Below are 12,919 nucleotides of genomic sequence, written 5' to 3'. Positions count from 1 at the left end.
AAAAGCAAGAAAGAAGAAACTGAAATGTATATGGGTCCACTTTTTGCCCTTTTTCCCAACCCACTGAAGGCAACACTCAAAACAGAAAACTAAGGGGCTTTAAAGTTAGAGTTCATGAAACAAACACTGGCAACATTACAATCCTTATGGACTTGAAAGCTATCAAGAAGGGCTACCTGGCTTCAAATCAATATCTGTAATTTTGAACAGATGTTAAAAGGCACCCAAAAGACTAAAATATCACACCTATAATCTCATAACAGGTATGCATTACTGTGAATAGGAGTACTTGTGGCACCTTGGAGACTAACAAATTTATTTGAGCATAAGCTTTCGTGCTTTTCATGCATCCGAAGAAGTGGGATGTAGCCCACGAAAGCTTATGCTCAAATAAATTTGTTAGTCTCTAAGGTGCCACAAGTAATCCTGTTCTTTTTGCGGATACAGACTAAACACGGCTGCTACTCTGAAACCTGTCATTACTGTGAATGACATCAGTACCATCAAATCCATTTTACTGTGATAAAGCAGCAAGCTCCAATATATGATTTTTGAAATATAAAAAGCCATTTTAGGCTGGTCTTAATAGATTATTTTAAAATACAGCACTACATGTCTGCTGAAGAGTAGAACAGTAGATTTTAATTGTAAAATGGAGTTTTACATCGCTTCTGGCCTTTGGTCTAAATGAGGACTTAAAAAAAAAAAAAAAAAAAGAAAGAGCAATGCGTCACTTCAGTTATTAAAATCCATCCAACTTGTACTTTAGCCTTGGGATAACCACCGCCAACAAACTGACTTGGAACTAATGATCACTGCTATCTGCAATAAATGTTAATTAGACATAATTGAACTAAAGCCCTAATCGGAATGACGCTGTTGCTGGCAAGAAGCGTACTCCTGCTTGTACTCTGCAAAGGAAGCTGCTAGCAATGATGTGGACAAACAGGAAATTGCTTGTGTGGCTCACCCATTGCAAATCAGCATGCAATTCCACTAGTGCCTGGTTAGTTGGGCCAAAATAAAGCCATTAACAATGCTTCTCACTAAATATGTTTTAACAAAAACCAAAACACAAAGGTGCAGAGTTTCTAAAATACGTAAAGTTTCAGTCTAACTTCATAACTACCTAGATCCAAAATGGCAGCACCCGATTAATTCCATAATGTATCTACTGACTATGTAGAAAGGTTAACTCAAAAGATAGTAAATTATCAGTACTAAAAGTATCTGAAAAAACTCAATAGCTTGTCCTGTTATAGGAGTGGGCGTCTCTGACCTCTGCTGCAATGGAGCCAATTAACTGCATTTAGTGCTCAGACCCACACAGGTGGTTGAGGGAAGGGGAGCTTCTAGCTTAATTTCTGCTGGTTGGCCCATTTATATTTTGCATTTTTGTTAGCCAGACCAGAAAATGGTTCCACCCATTTACAGCTTACTTCCAATTTTAATTATTAACTCTTTGTCCTTCATCCAGGCATCTCAACGAACCTTACTAACACTACTTTGGCCTCCCAACCACTCTGAGACAGGCATGAATTGCGCATATCCCATTTTACAGATGCATAAAATCAAGACAAAAATTAAATAGAAGGAAGGCTGGTCTTGTAATTAAGACACTGGGTTGGACTCATGAGACCTGGGTATAAATCCTGGTTCTGCCATGTGATCTTAGGCAAGTCATTTAGTCACTCTGTGCTTCAACTGTCACTTATACAAGGGATGATCTCTTTCTTGTCAGGTATGAGAGGATAAATTAAAGTTTGCAAGGTGCTCTATACTCCAGTGATGGGGGCCCTATTACATGAACTGAGGCTTTGGAGGAAGTGGCAGAGCAAGGGACAGAACATGGAAGTCTAGCTTCTCAATCCCCTCCTTTAGCCACTATTCCTCTAACTGCAATGTTTCAGAACAAGACAGCATTTCTCATCTCACATAAAGATCAAAGAGTAGGGTAGATAATATTCCCCTTTATGCCCACACCCCAAATCTATGGTTCATTTTAGTGGATTGAAAGCATCCATATTATGGGAAATCTATTTTTAGAGTTAATTTTGCACTTTTAAATATGCAATGTGAGCTGCCAGGCAACAAGATGTAGGTAGTAGCTCCTACCAGGTGTTGAAGGTCTATCCTTAGGCTAGGATAAAGAAGGGGAGATGTAGAATAGACAGTAAGCAGAATGACTACAGGGCCTGGCCAAGGCTCCAAAGCTGTATTTAGAGCACTCTATCACACTCGAAACAAACATGCTATTGCCCAGTCTGGGGTTAAGCAGAGAGACTACTTGGACCCTGAAAGTTTGGAAAGAAAAAGGAAAATCAACTTGTTTATATCCAAAAAGTGGTCTGTATTAATTTACTCAGAATTCATTGAATTCCTCTTCCCTTTATAAAGGGACTTTCAAAACAAAGGCCTTCTAACACTACATCCATGTTATGATAGACATTATATGGAACATGGACCAAAGACTATAGTATCAACATTATAAATATTATAGTATCTGTATGGGCCAGAGATTGTATTTTGGCTCCAGGGGGCAGTTACAGGAGTTTCCTAAAGGAACAAAAATCACTGGGGTGTAATTAAGGTCAGTAACCAGTTTGGAGAAGTCTCATCCCCTGGGGGAAACTGCATATACCAGTGTGACTGGATGGAGATGTCTGGCAAACAAACAACTGAAACCTGTATAAAGTGGCCATGTAAGAGTACCTGAAATACTCTGAAACCTGGCAGGGTCTCCATGTGGAAGATGGGTGACACCTGGTAAGTCAGAAATGCAGATAAATTGTTTATTGTTTTAACAGTATGTTTCTTCTGTAATGATTCTGTTTTAAATAAATAATACTTTGCTTTATGATGGCAGGTTGGTCATTGGTTAACCCTGTCATTGCCTGAGAAAACAGGACTGCATGTGCTGAACCAAAGCCAACTTGCTATGGTGATTACAGGGAGTTGCAGGAAGAACTGCAGCCTAACTCCCCAGTCTAGAGGGAGAGTGGTGTTGGACGCCATCGTCTAGTGACAGCTAGAAGCTTGAGAACTAAGGCCACGCCATCAGGGAAGCTACAAAGGGGGTCAGAGGTGCCATTGACTCAGGAACGGTGAGACGTTACCCACCAACGAAGTGTAGACATCCTGCAGTGGATTGTGACAACTGTTTCATAGTGACCAACACTACACAGAAGTTTTGAAGGAAACTGTATCCAAGGTAGTGCTGTAATGTAGGTAGACAGAGTGCAGTTATCAAAATCAGAATTTGGCCAGAACACTAGGCTAAATTCCCTACTCTTAAAAGATGTCACAAGGGCTCTTCAATGACTAATATAATATCCTAGGAAAATGCCCTCCAGATTCCTGACCAGATCTTTGAAACAACAAAAGGCATCCATCTTCTTCAGGGCAGGGATCATGCCACTATTTCATAGATATTTGCACAGCACCTACCTACCAAGTCGTGGAAGCTATTGGAAGCTAAATAATTCCATAACAAATGGATTAAGATTGGTTAAAGTGTAACATCTGCCCAATGCAAACCTTAAAAAGAAAGAAAATATCAAGTTATGGGAAACCTCTTAACCGCATAATTCCTACAGAGCATATTTTCACAGACAGTGAAAGATTCTGCATCGTCACAAGGAACTTATTCCTGCCTGCAAGTGATAAGGAAACATACTACACATTAATCTCCCTTACAGTATAAGGCAAAACTCAATTACAACCCCAGCAACATTAACAAACATATGTGCAGAGGTTAACTGCTGTGTTTATGGGAAAAGCATGAAGCTGTAATTAAGGATTTGTATTTTATTGTAAGGGACATAGCTGTGTTGCATGTAATATTTCTTCACTCCACTTCCAGAGTCAAAACTCCTAGGTCCCAGTCTCCCCTGCTCTAACTACTAACCACTCTCCCCTCTAAAGCTGGGAACAGAACCAGGAGTTCCAATTCCCAGCATTCTATTGGTGTCAAGCAAATAGTTGTGTAAGCCATTAGTAAACACTGTGTGATATTTCTCTCTAATGGCTGCTCCACACACAAGATATGTTACTCCTGTAGTTGAAGGAACAGAGGATTAATGTGGTGAATTGAAGGTCAAGGATTCAAACCCTGATCTTGAATCATATTGAGAGTGGGGCGGCCCTGGTGGCTGCATACGACAATCTGTTTGTTCCAGTTTTTTCTTTTAAAAACTCATTAACAAAGTAAAATTTACTCAGGGTGACACTAGCTTGGCCTGCTTTGGGTAGCTTCAGTTTACTCACCATAGGTTTTGGGAAATGGTAGCCATCCCGAGTAAGGAAAATTGTGACTATAAGAAGACAGTTAATTAATATTTTCCTGTGCTTAATTACAACCAAATTTCTTCAAAATGTACATTCAAACCAACAGGCAACAAGTTTTAACTATATGTAAAGTGTGAAGAATAACTCAGCCATTTAGTAGCCAGACACTGCAGAAGGAAAACACTCCTAGTTTTTAAATTAATTTTAACTTAAACCAAACAGATCTAGTTGAAAATAAACAGAAAATCCAATCTTTATCCACAGATTATGTACTGTAAATTTGGGGAGGAGACACTAGTCTCCATACGAAACAAAATGAAAAGCCAAGTCCAGCCTTAGTAAGAAAGGTGCTTCGGCACCTTTATAGTACAGCAGGCCTGATGCATGCTGGGAGAGGACTTTATAGTCAGTGCTGGGTAGATGCCTGTGACATGTGGACATGTTCAATAAAGCTGATAGTTGCTTCAGTATTAAATTATGTTAGTATTGAATTTAAGGTCCCAGCTGCCATACAACTGTGTAACCCAATTATAATGCAGTAGTTTCTTGGGTGGGAGGAACAGTAGATTTGTGATTAAGATACAAGACTGCAGATCTAGGTTTTATTCCTTGCTCTGCAGCAGACATCCTGTGTGACGCTGGACGAGACACCCTCTCTACAGCTGTTTCTCCATCTATAAAATGGGGATGTTCTAGGAATTCTTTGGGAAGTTCCTTGGCCTGCATTATACAGGAAGTCAGACTAGATAATCACAGTGGTCTCTCCTGGCCTTGGAATCTATGAATCTATACTTTCTTGCTTCACAGGGCAGGTGGTGAGGCTTAGTATTTGGAACGTGCTTTGAGACCCTCAAATGGAAGTTGCTATACAAGTATTCTCAGTAGTAGTAAACTTTGCTAGACACCTGCTACTCAGAGGTTGATACAAGAGGGGTGGACCAACACCAGGAAGATTTAGGAGCAGCCTCCTGCCTTCAGCTATTGGGAAGGGTGAAGGTACTGAGTGATCTACCATGGTATTAGCCCAGACCTATTTTTCATATCAGCCTCCATTTAGTAAATTTCTGAGAAACAGGAAGGCCACCCTTTAAAGCTTCTGAATGGGAAAAAAGGGCATACACACACTCACCCACACGTCTACCACCTCCTAGCTACCCTGAGCAAGGGTCTCTGTATTTGAAACTTTCCCCAGGAGCAGAACAGACCTGCTTCTTCTTGCCAGTTTTGCTGTTACCCACAGTTCAGAATAGCAACAGAGAAACTGCCCAGAACATGCAAGAGACTTTTGGAAGCCTAAAGTATTAGCAGAGCCAGAAATTTCTGTCTGCAGACTCAAGAAGGCAGAACTTCAGAGTATGACCTGATGCAGATTCTCATTAGAAAGAAATCTGTGGTTGCAGAGAGAAAGCTTAAATTCTTCTGAAGCTTTCCCACTTACCAGATAAAATTTCCTACTTACCTTTGATCAGTAGTTTTTTCAAGTTCTGATGACAAATTATGTGTAGACAGAATCAAACCATGTTGCAACTACGCTATAACCTGGAAAAGGTGGGCAGGGTGTGTGGGACCAAAGCCAAATAGTGTCACATTTGACAAATGCCCCAACATCATAATTGCAGCTGTAGCATAGATGACAGGACTTCAGTGCATTAATTCGCAGAACTCCCAGTAATCTGGGATGTAACAAACCAAAAAAGTTAAGACCACTATTTTACATCTCCTACAAAGAGAGATGTCTCCAGAAACACACAACCTCTTAATCTTAGGACTATGCAAGGGCACTGGTCCAGTATTGATTGAGAAAGAGCACCACTTATGGCCCCGTCCCCGAACCACTACAGTAACTCCTCATTTAAAGTCGTCCCAGTTAAGGTTGTTTCATTGCTGATCAATTAGGGAACATGCTTATTTAAAGTTGTGCAATGCTCCCTTCTAACGTTGTTGGGCAGCTGCCTGCTTTGTCCACTACTTGCAGGAAGAGCAGCCCGTTGCAGCTAACTGGTGGGGGCTTGTAACCAGGGTGGACCGGCAGCCCCCCCCCCCCCCCATCAGCTCCCCGCTCCCCTAAGTTCCCTGTGCTGCAGCCGCTCAGCAGGCTATCAATCAGCAGTTCAGCTGTCCTTCCCCCCACTGCCATGTGCTGCTCCTTCTGCCTTGGAGTTGCTCCCAGAGACTCCTGCTTGCTGTGCAGAGGGAGGGGGCGCTAATGTCAGGGTGTCCCCCTCCCCCCTGCACCCCGCTTACCCCTTCTCCATATAGAGCCGGGAGGGGACACAGACGGAGAGAGCCAGAGAGAGCTTGGGGCAGCAGCTGCTGTCTCAACTTCCTGATCCACTTAAAAAGACAATGCACTTAAGAGTGGGTCAGCTTACTTAAAGGGGCAGTGTGCATCTCTCTCCCCCACACACAAGGTGTCTCTCTGTCGGCTATGCTGTCTCCCCTCCCTCGTATTCGTGCTGCCTTGTGTGAGAGGCTACAACAACGTGTTGAGGGCTCAGCCAAGTGCTAGTTCATCATTTAGCAGCAAGGCATTCCCTGGGAAATATCCCTCCCTCTTCACCACCTCAACCAAGCTTCACAATCATCATAGCTGTGAACAGTATTAAATTGTTTAAAACGTATACTGTGTGTATATCTATATAATATATAGGTTTTTGTCTGGTGAAAAAAATTTCCCTGGAACCTAACCTCCCCCTCCCCCCATTTACATTAATTCTTATGAGGAAATTGGATTTGCTTAACATCGTTTCGCTTAAAGTTGCATTTTTCAGGAACATAACGTTGTAGTTAAGTGAGGAGTTACTGTATCTCCTAATATTAACCTCCAGGCAAATTTGACCATGAAGAAACTGACCTGCCTGAAAAACACTCTCTCAAGGTGGCGGAAAGGTAAAATCTTCCACTTTCATTTAACTGCATTCATATGGCTTATAACTATGTGATTGATAAATGCTCTACAGAAATTATAATTAATGTTTTTTCTTGGAAGACATGCTCAAATCTTTGGCACTGGTACCTTTAATGAAAAGCAATTATCAACTTGCTTTGACTAGCTGAATCTGCCTCTTTAATGCAAAGAGAGAGAGACTGATTAAAGCAATATTCTGGAAAAGTAATGCACACAACAAAATTCAAGAATGCTGTCAAATGCAGTGCTGATTTTGAAAAGGATGACACTAATCAGAATTTTCATCCAGCTTGGCAGAAATATGTGCTTTATGGTTTTCCTGGAGCTCTTTCACCTATGATGCAACTCAGCAGGAAATTAACAGATGTGCCCTTACACAACTAAATTTAGAATTGTTTTTTGGGGCATTAGAAATGGAACCCAAAATTTTACATAAACCACTTGAATGGCAACAATCTCTCACCTCTGCCTGCACTACTGAGCCATATTAAAATGCATAGTGAATTACCATATTTGTATAATTCAGTTTGTCCTATTGACTGCTTACAAAGTAGACAAAAATAAAGTGCCTAGAGACTATTGAATGCTATTTTCTTAAGTCTAATGTTGCTTTCTACAGTTGATATATGCTAAAAGCTTTCATTTAAGAGAAAAGGCTTGACATTAAAGCAAATTTTATGACAGTATTAACTACTGATGTGCTTAGCCAACCTTCAGTAGGCAAGTTAAAGTCTGAAATCGAAAGCTTTATCACCAGAACTGACTCACTATACGTCCAACACAGAACTTTATATTCCTTATGTTGACTTGAATTTAAAGGCTAAAATATTTCCATTAAGCATGTAAGTCTGTTTTCCATTACTGAAGAGTCCTGCTCTTTTTCCATGTCTTACGGCACAGATAAAAGACAGCATAAATTACATTTGTTGATAAAGAGGAAGGAACAAGATGCAGTATTTCCTGGGAGTAAGACAAAAGGTGCTCAGGTGCTGACTCCCAGAGCAGATCAAGAAATTGTAAAACTAGAAATCAGAGCAGTTCTGAAAAAACTTCCTCATACTTCAGACAACACAGTGAGAAAAAAATGTGATGGAACTGAATCCTAGCGATACAGACTCACTAAACAAATCAAGGTAGCTCAGATACAATGTGGGATAAGCTATTTTCAGAGGAGTGAAGGGAAACTGAAGAGGTAAAGTAACATTTTTTAAATGTATTGTCTCCATTGATCCCCTCTGACAGTGCATGACCTGCCAACAGAACCCATTTCAAAGCAAACACCGAAGGAGTGCATTACCTATATTACCATAGCCCCTGGGAGCCCCAGTCATGGACCAGGACCCCATTGTGTTAGGTGCTGTACAAACACAGAACAATAGGGCAGTGTCTACCCCAGAATGCTCCTATCTAAGTAAAAGACAAGAGACAAAAAGATGGATACAGACAGATAGGGAAACATGTTGCTCCAGCATTCTGGAGCCAAGGGCACACCTTTTAAATCTCTAATAGAGGGAGAAGAGTCAGTGGGGATCTGCAGAGGGAACAAGTTCAAAACACAAGTAGTACTTCAATAAGTAACCTATTATTCCTTTGTGATATTGCTCCCACAGATCCCTCAGAGATACTAGTTAGCGGTGACAATCCTTAGGAAAAGGGCCGCGTACTGTTAATTGAAAAGAGACGTGAACATTTTCTCCTAGAATGAAGCATTCAATGGGATTTGTGATAAATACTGACAGAGTGATGCTTTGGAAAGGTGGGACTCAACTGTAGGTATCTCAACAAATGGCACTCAACAAATAGATGGTAAAGAAGCTGCTATCCACTCCTCCCGTAGAACGAGCTTTAAGTTCTCCTCATACAGGATCTTCAGTAAGCACAGACCATCTGTATACAAAAATGGATCTGTTTAGAGTGCATCTGGACTGAAAAGTACTGGCTCTTTTCTCTAATTATACACCATAATAAAACTGAGGGGAAAAAAAACAAACAACTTTCTACTGCCAAGGAAATAACCAATAGCCTTCTTCATATTCAAGGGGCACCATCAAGCCTAACATGGAAGATCAAGAGGCTCAGCAAAGTGTTTGCTTTAAAGGAAATTTGGAGGCCACCAGAGTCAAGATCTTGGGATAGGATTTTAGAACTCAATCCTTACAAAATTTGTACAAGGACAACCTGTCACCAAAACTTACCATTATGAATCTCTCCTGGCAATTGCTATAGTTGGAAGGAAAGGATCTTTCAACAGAGGTGCAAGAAGGAGCAGGTGTCCTCATACAATTGAGAACCAAGATTTTAATCCCCCATATTCCCAGGTAACGATTTTGAATATACACATTGATCAAACTTTGTAGTGGGGATGTGAAGTATCTGTCTACACAATACTGACATAAATCGAAATGGAGGGAGAAGATGAGGCTCGGTGTCCATTTTCTCAAGGCAGGAATGGGGGTATAGTTGGATGTGGGGACTTCTGCACTTTTGTTTCTAGGATGCTGGAGCACAGTGACAGGCACACATTCCTCCAACAGCTAGCTGCTTTGAAATGGGGTCTGTCTCCACGGATCAGGAGACAATCTCACAGTGGAGATGTGAGAGTAAGGTCGTGAAGAAGAAACCCTATTCCCAAAGTATTGCACCAGTACTGCAATTCTCTAAATGCCAGGTGTTCCTTGCCTATTTCAGCCATCTGAAGGCCAGGTTAGGCAAATCTTCTGTTTTTTTACAATCTGATCTTAACACTCCTGTGCTGTACTTTACAGACAGGCCCTCGATCCACAGCACATAATAATATCTTCACTTACATAAAAAGTACTCTATGATCTCACACCATTCTGTTCAGAAGACTTTTTCCTTCCTACAGTGAAACTTCAAGTGCCGGCTTGGTTTTGCTGGTGATACAGGAGACTGCAGATGCTCCATTTGGAGAAGCACACCTCGTGATTTTTTTTTTTTTTTTTTTAAATATACTGACCTCACTTTAGTCAAGACTTTCAAATCATTTTCAAAATTTCAGTTTCAAGAGGCTCACATTAACTTCTGCAGCAGCTTTTATATTGCTTTCATTTATGCCTAAAATATGTTTAACTCATAAGGCCTACTAAGTTCCTACCTTAACTTTTCATGTGCAGTTTGTAATATAATTATGCAACAGACTCAGATCTCATTTCAATGTGCAGTGTCTATAAATGTTACTAAAATGCATTTAACAGTCAACAAATCCAAAGCATTTTCCACTACTGCTCACTCTTCAATTTTCACTTACAGTAGATCAAACTCCTATCATGCAGAATTTAAAGGAAATCTTCCATGCAAAAGGAAGATAGCTCACGCAGACACATTCTTATTTGCAATAAGATGAATATCTTTCATGGAAAACCTATTTAAAAAGAGTGCCTTAGTATTTTATTTTTTAACAGGCCTGTTAAAGTTTAACCATGTTGGGAAACTGCTTTTCTTTGCTCTATACTGCCAGCATAAGACATTTACATAATACACAAAACATATATAATTACTTTCCTGAATCCTGCTTCAATGGACTTTCACCCCCAATTTCACAGGAAGATTCTTAAATTGGGAATTTATTTATGCCAGTATTTTGCACTGTCCTATTTTCTCAGACATGTTAGATAATAACTTTTGAAAACTGTTAAACTGAGGAAAAAGTAACCCTAAAAAACTGTCCTAGCTAATTCAGACAAAATATAAACACTTCAACAAGCCAGAAAGCAGTCAAAATTTTAAAATAAGGAATTCTTTTACTTCATCTTAATCTATGGTCAAACAAGTAAACTGTATACTAAACTGATCTAGGAAAGATGCTAATGACATTGTTGTCTCTTATTTATCACTGGAGACCTAATCTAGCACGTGTCCGTGAAATGATGGCCCTGTGACACCAGGCGCTTTAAAACTGGATCACTCAGTACACACACATACATACACACACACACACACCCCCAATTCTTGAACAAGCAATTCCAGGCTGCTTTGCCAGCAAATTCTGGCCGGTACAGTTTGAAAGTGCATAGTTCTGGCACTCACAAAGAGCAGACCTGTAAATGACATCTTGAGGATTAAACTGATTGAGATGCAATGCGCCTAGCAACCATTCATTAAGAGAGTTCAGAAACAGGCCAGCAATCTATTCCACCTCCTTATCTGAGCAGTAAACAGATAATAGTCTCCACTGTGTCCTCTACCCTCTATTTCAGACACATTGTAAACAGCTTTCTCAAACGTTAAGCCTCCTACAGTAAATCTCATGGAATAACCCCCTCTCTAAACACACACAGGATTTAATTTCAGCAAGTGTCTGACAAGCTTGAAACAGCTAAAAAACTATCGTAATGCAAATCTCCATGTGAATGTATTCACAGTTCTGCTTTGTCCACTATTCTCTCACCTTGAGCACCAAGAGCCCATCCCCAACCTTAAAACCCCCCCAACATTTAATCATGCAAGATTTTGGCACTGCTACTCCAATCGTTAAGAAACTCAATAACAATCTTATTCCTTTCCTTCAACTTCTGAAAGGAATCAATTTATATTTCTGAAGGCTTTGATATAGGTTCTCTCTTAGGGAAGAGAACAAAAGTCACTTTTCCTCCCATTAAGCCCTCTGCTCATAAATAACCAGGACAGAACGAAAATGGCATAGGAGAAAATTAAACCAGCTACTTCAGTCTCAGTAGTGCAATGTGTTTCAACCACTTAGCTATAGAGATTATGGTAAGTCATGATTTCACATAATTGTTTCCTCATAAGTAAACATTTGATGGTTTCCTATTTTGCATCTAAGTTAAATGATAGAGATTAGTGTAGACCTCCTATGATTATATAGCTGAATGTTTCATCTTCTGAGTACAGTTTTTGGGAAATCACTGACATACAGCATATTACTACTATTACATTTTTAAGATAAAAAATTAAACAGAAAATAAATTAATGCCATGTAATACATTTTCATAAAGGTAGGGTGGCTGAATACTCTCACAGATGAAAAATGTGAGCCCCATCAACATTTGTGACTTTACCTTTATTAGGAAGTCAAAGGTACTTGATGACTCAACGGTTCCTACGCAATTCAATGCCTTATAAGTGTCTCCAGCCGACACTGCCACTTCACCTACTCAACTAAATCTCATATTTAAAAATAATTAAAAAAAAGCTTTTAAAAACCCAGTGTTGCAATAGCTGCTGCAATGTTCATTTGTGTTTTAGAGTTAACAGGCTTCCCAAACATTGCACTTTAATACACAAAAACTAACTTCCTATTAGAGAATGAAATAAACATGATGATGCAACAGTTACTAACCTGGTATCATGGGTGGGAAGAAAAAAAATTCATCAAACGTATCTGAAGGAGCTAGCAAATGTAGCTTACTTTCTTAAGTGGAAGATCTCAGTTAATTAAGAACAGATCTTTCTGCTTTAAGTTTACAGTTTTTGTGGCTGCTGAACCTAAGCCATGCCAATGCTGCGATAAGAACCTACTCGTCTCTAATACAGCACCATATTACTGACTGCCTTCTGGTGACAATGATCTCTGGAAGCTTTGCTTCACTTACTAGAATGAACTCCGTATCACTTTAATTAATATCTCCAAAGTGCCTGAAAAAAACTGATATTCAACTCTTAGCATTTTGCACCTGATATTAGTCATGCCAGCTCTTGGCTAATCAACATAAAAGATATACTTGTTCCACGTTTAGTTGGAAA

General features: G+C 39.9%; 1 protein-coding gene across 2 annotated transcripts in view; it reads right to left on the bottom strand.

The window, feature by feature from the left end:
* Positions 1–12,919, bottom strand: part of FAM222B (family with sequence similarity 222 member B) — a 45,062-nt gene that overhangs the window by 19,667 nt on the left and 12,476 nt on the right. The window lies entirely within an intron of this gene.

Source organism: Terrapene carolina, unplaced genomic scaffold (genome assembly GCF_002925995.2).
Source record: "Terrapene carolina triunguis isolate 2854851 unplaced genomic scaffold, T_m_triunguis-2.0 Scaffold231, whole genome shotgun sequence".
NCBI lineage: Eukaryota > Metazoa > Chordata > Testudines > Emydidae > Terrapene > Terrapene triunguis.
Note: the sequence above shows the minus strand (reverse complement) of the source record. Positions and strands in the feature narration are given on the sequence as shown.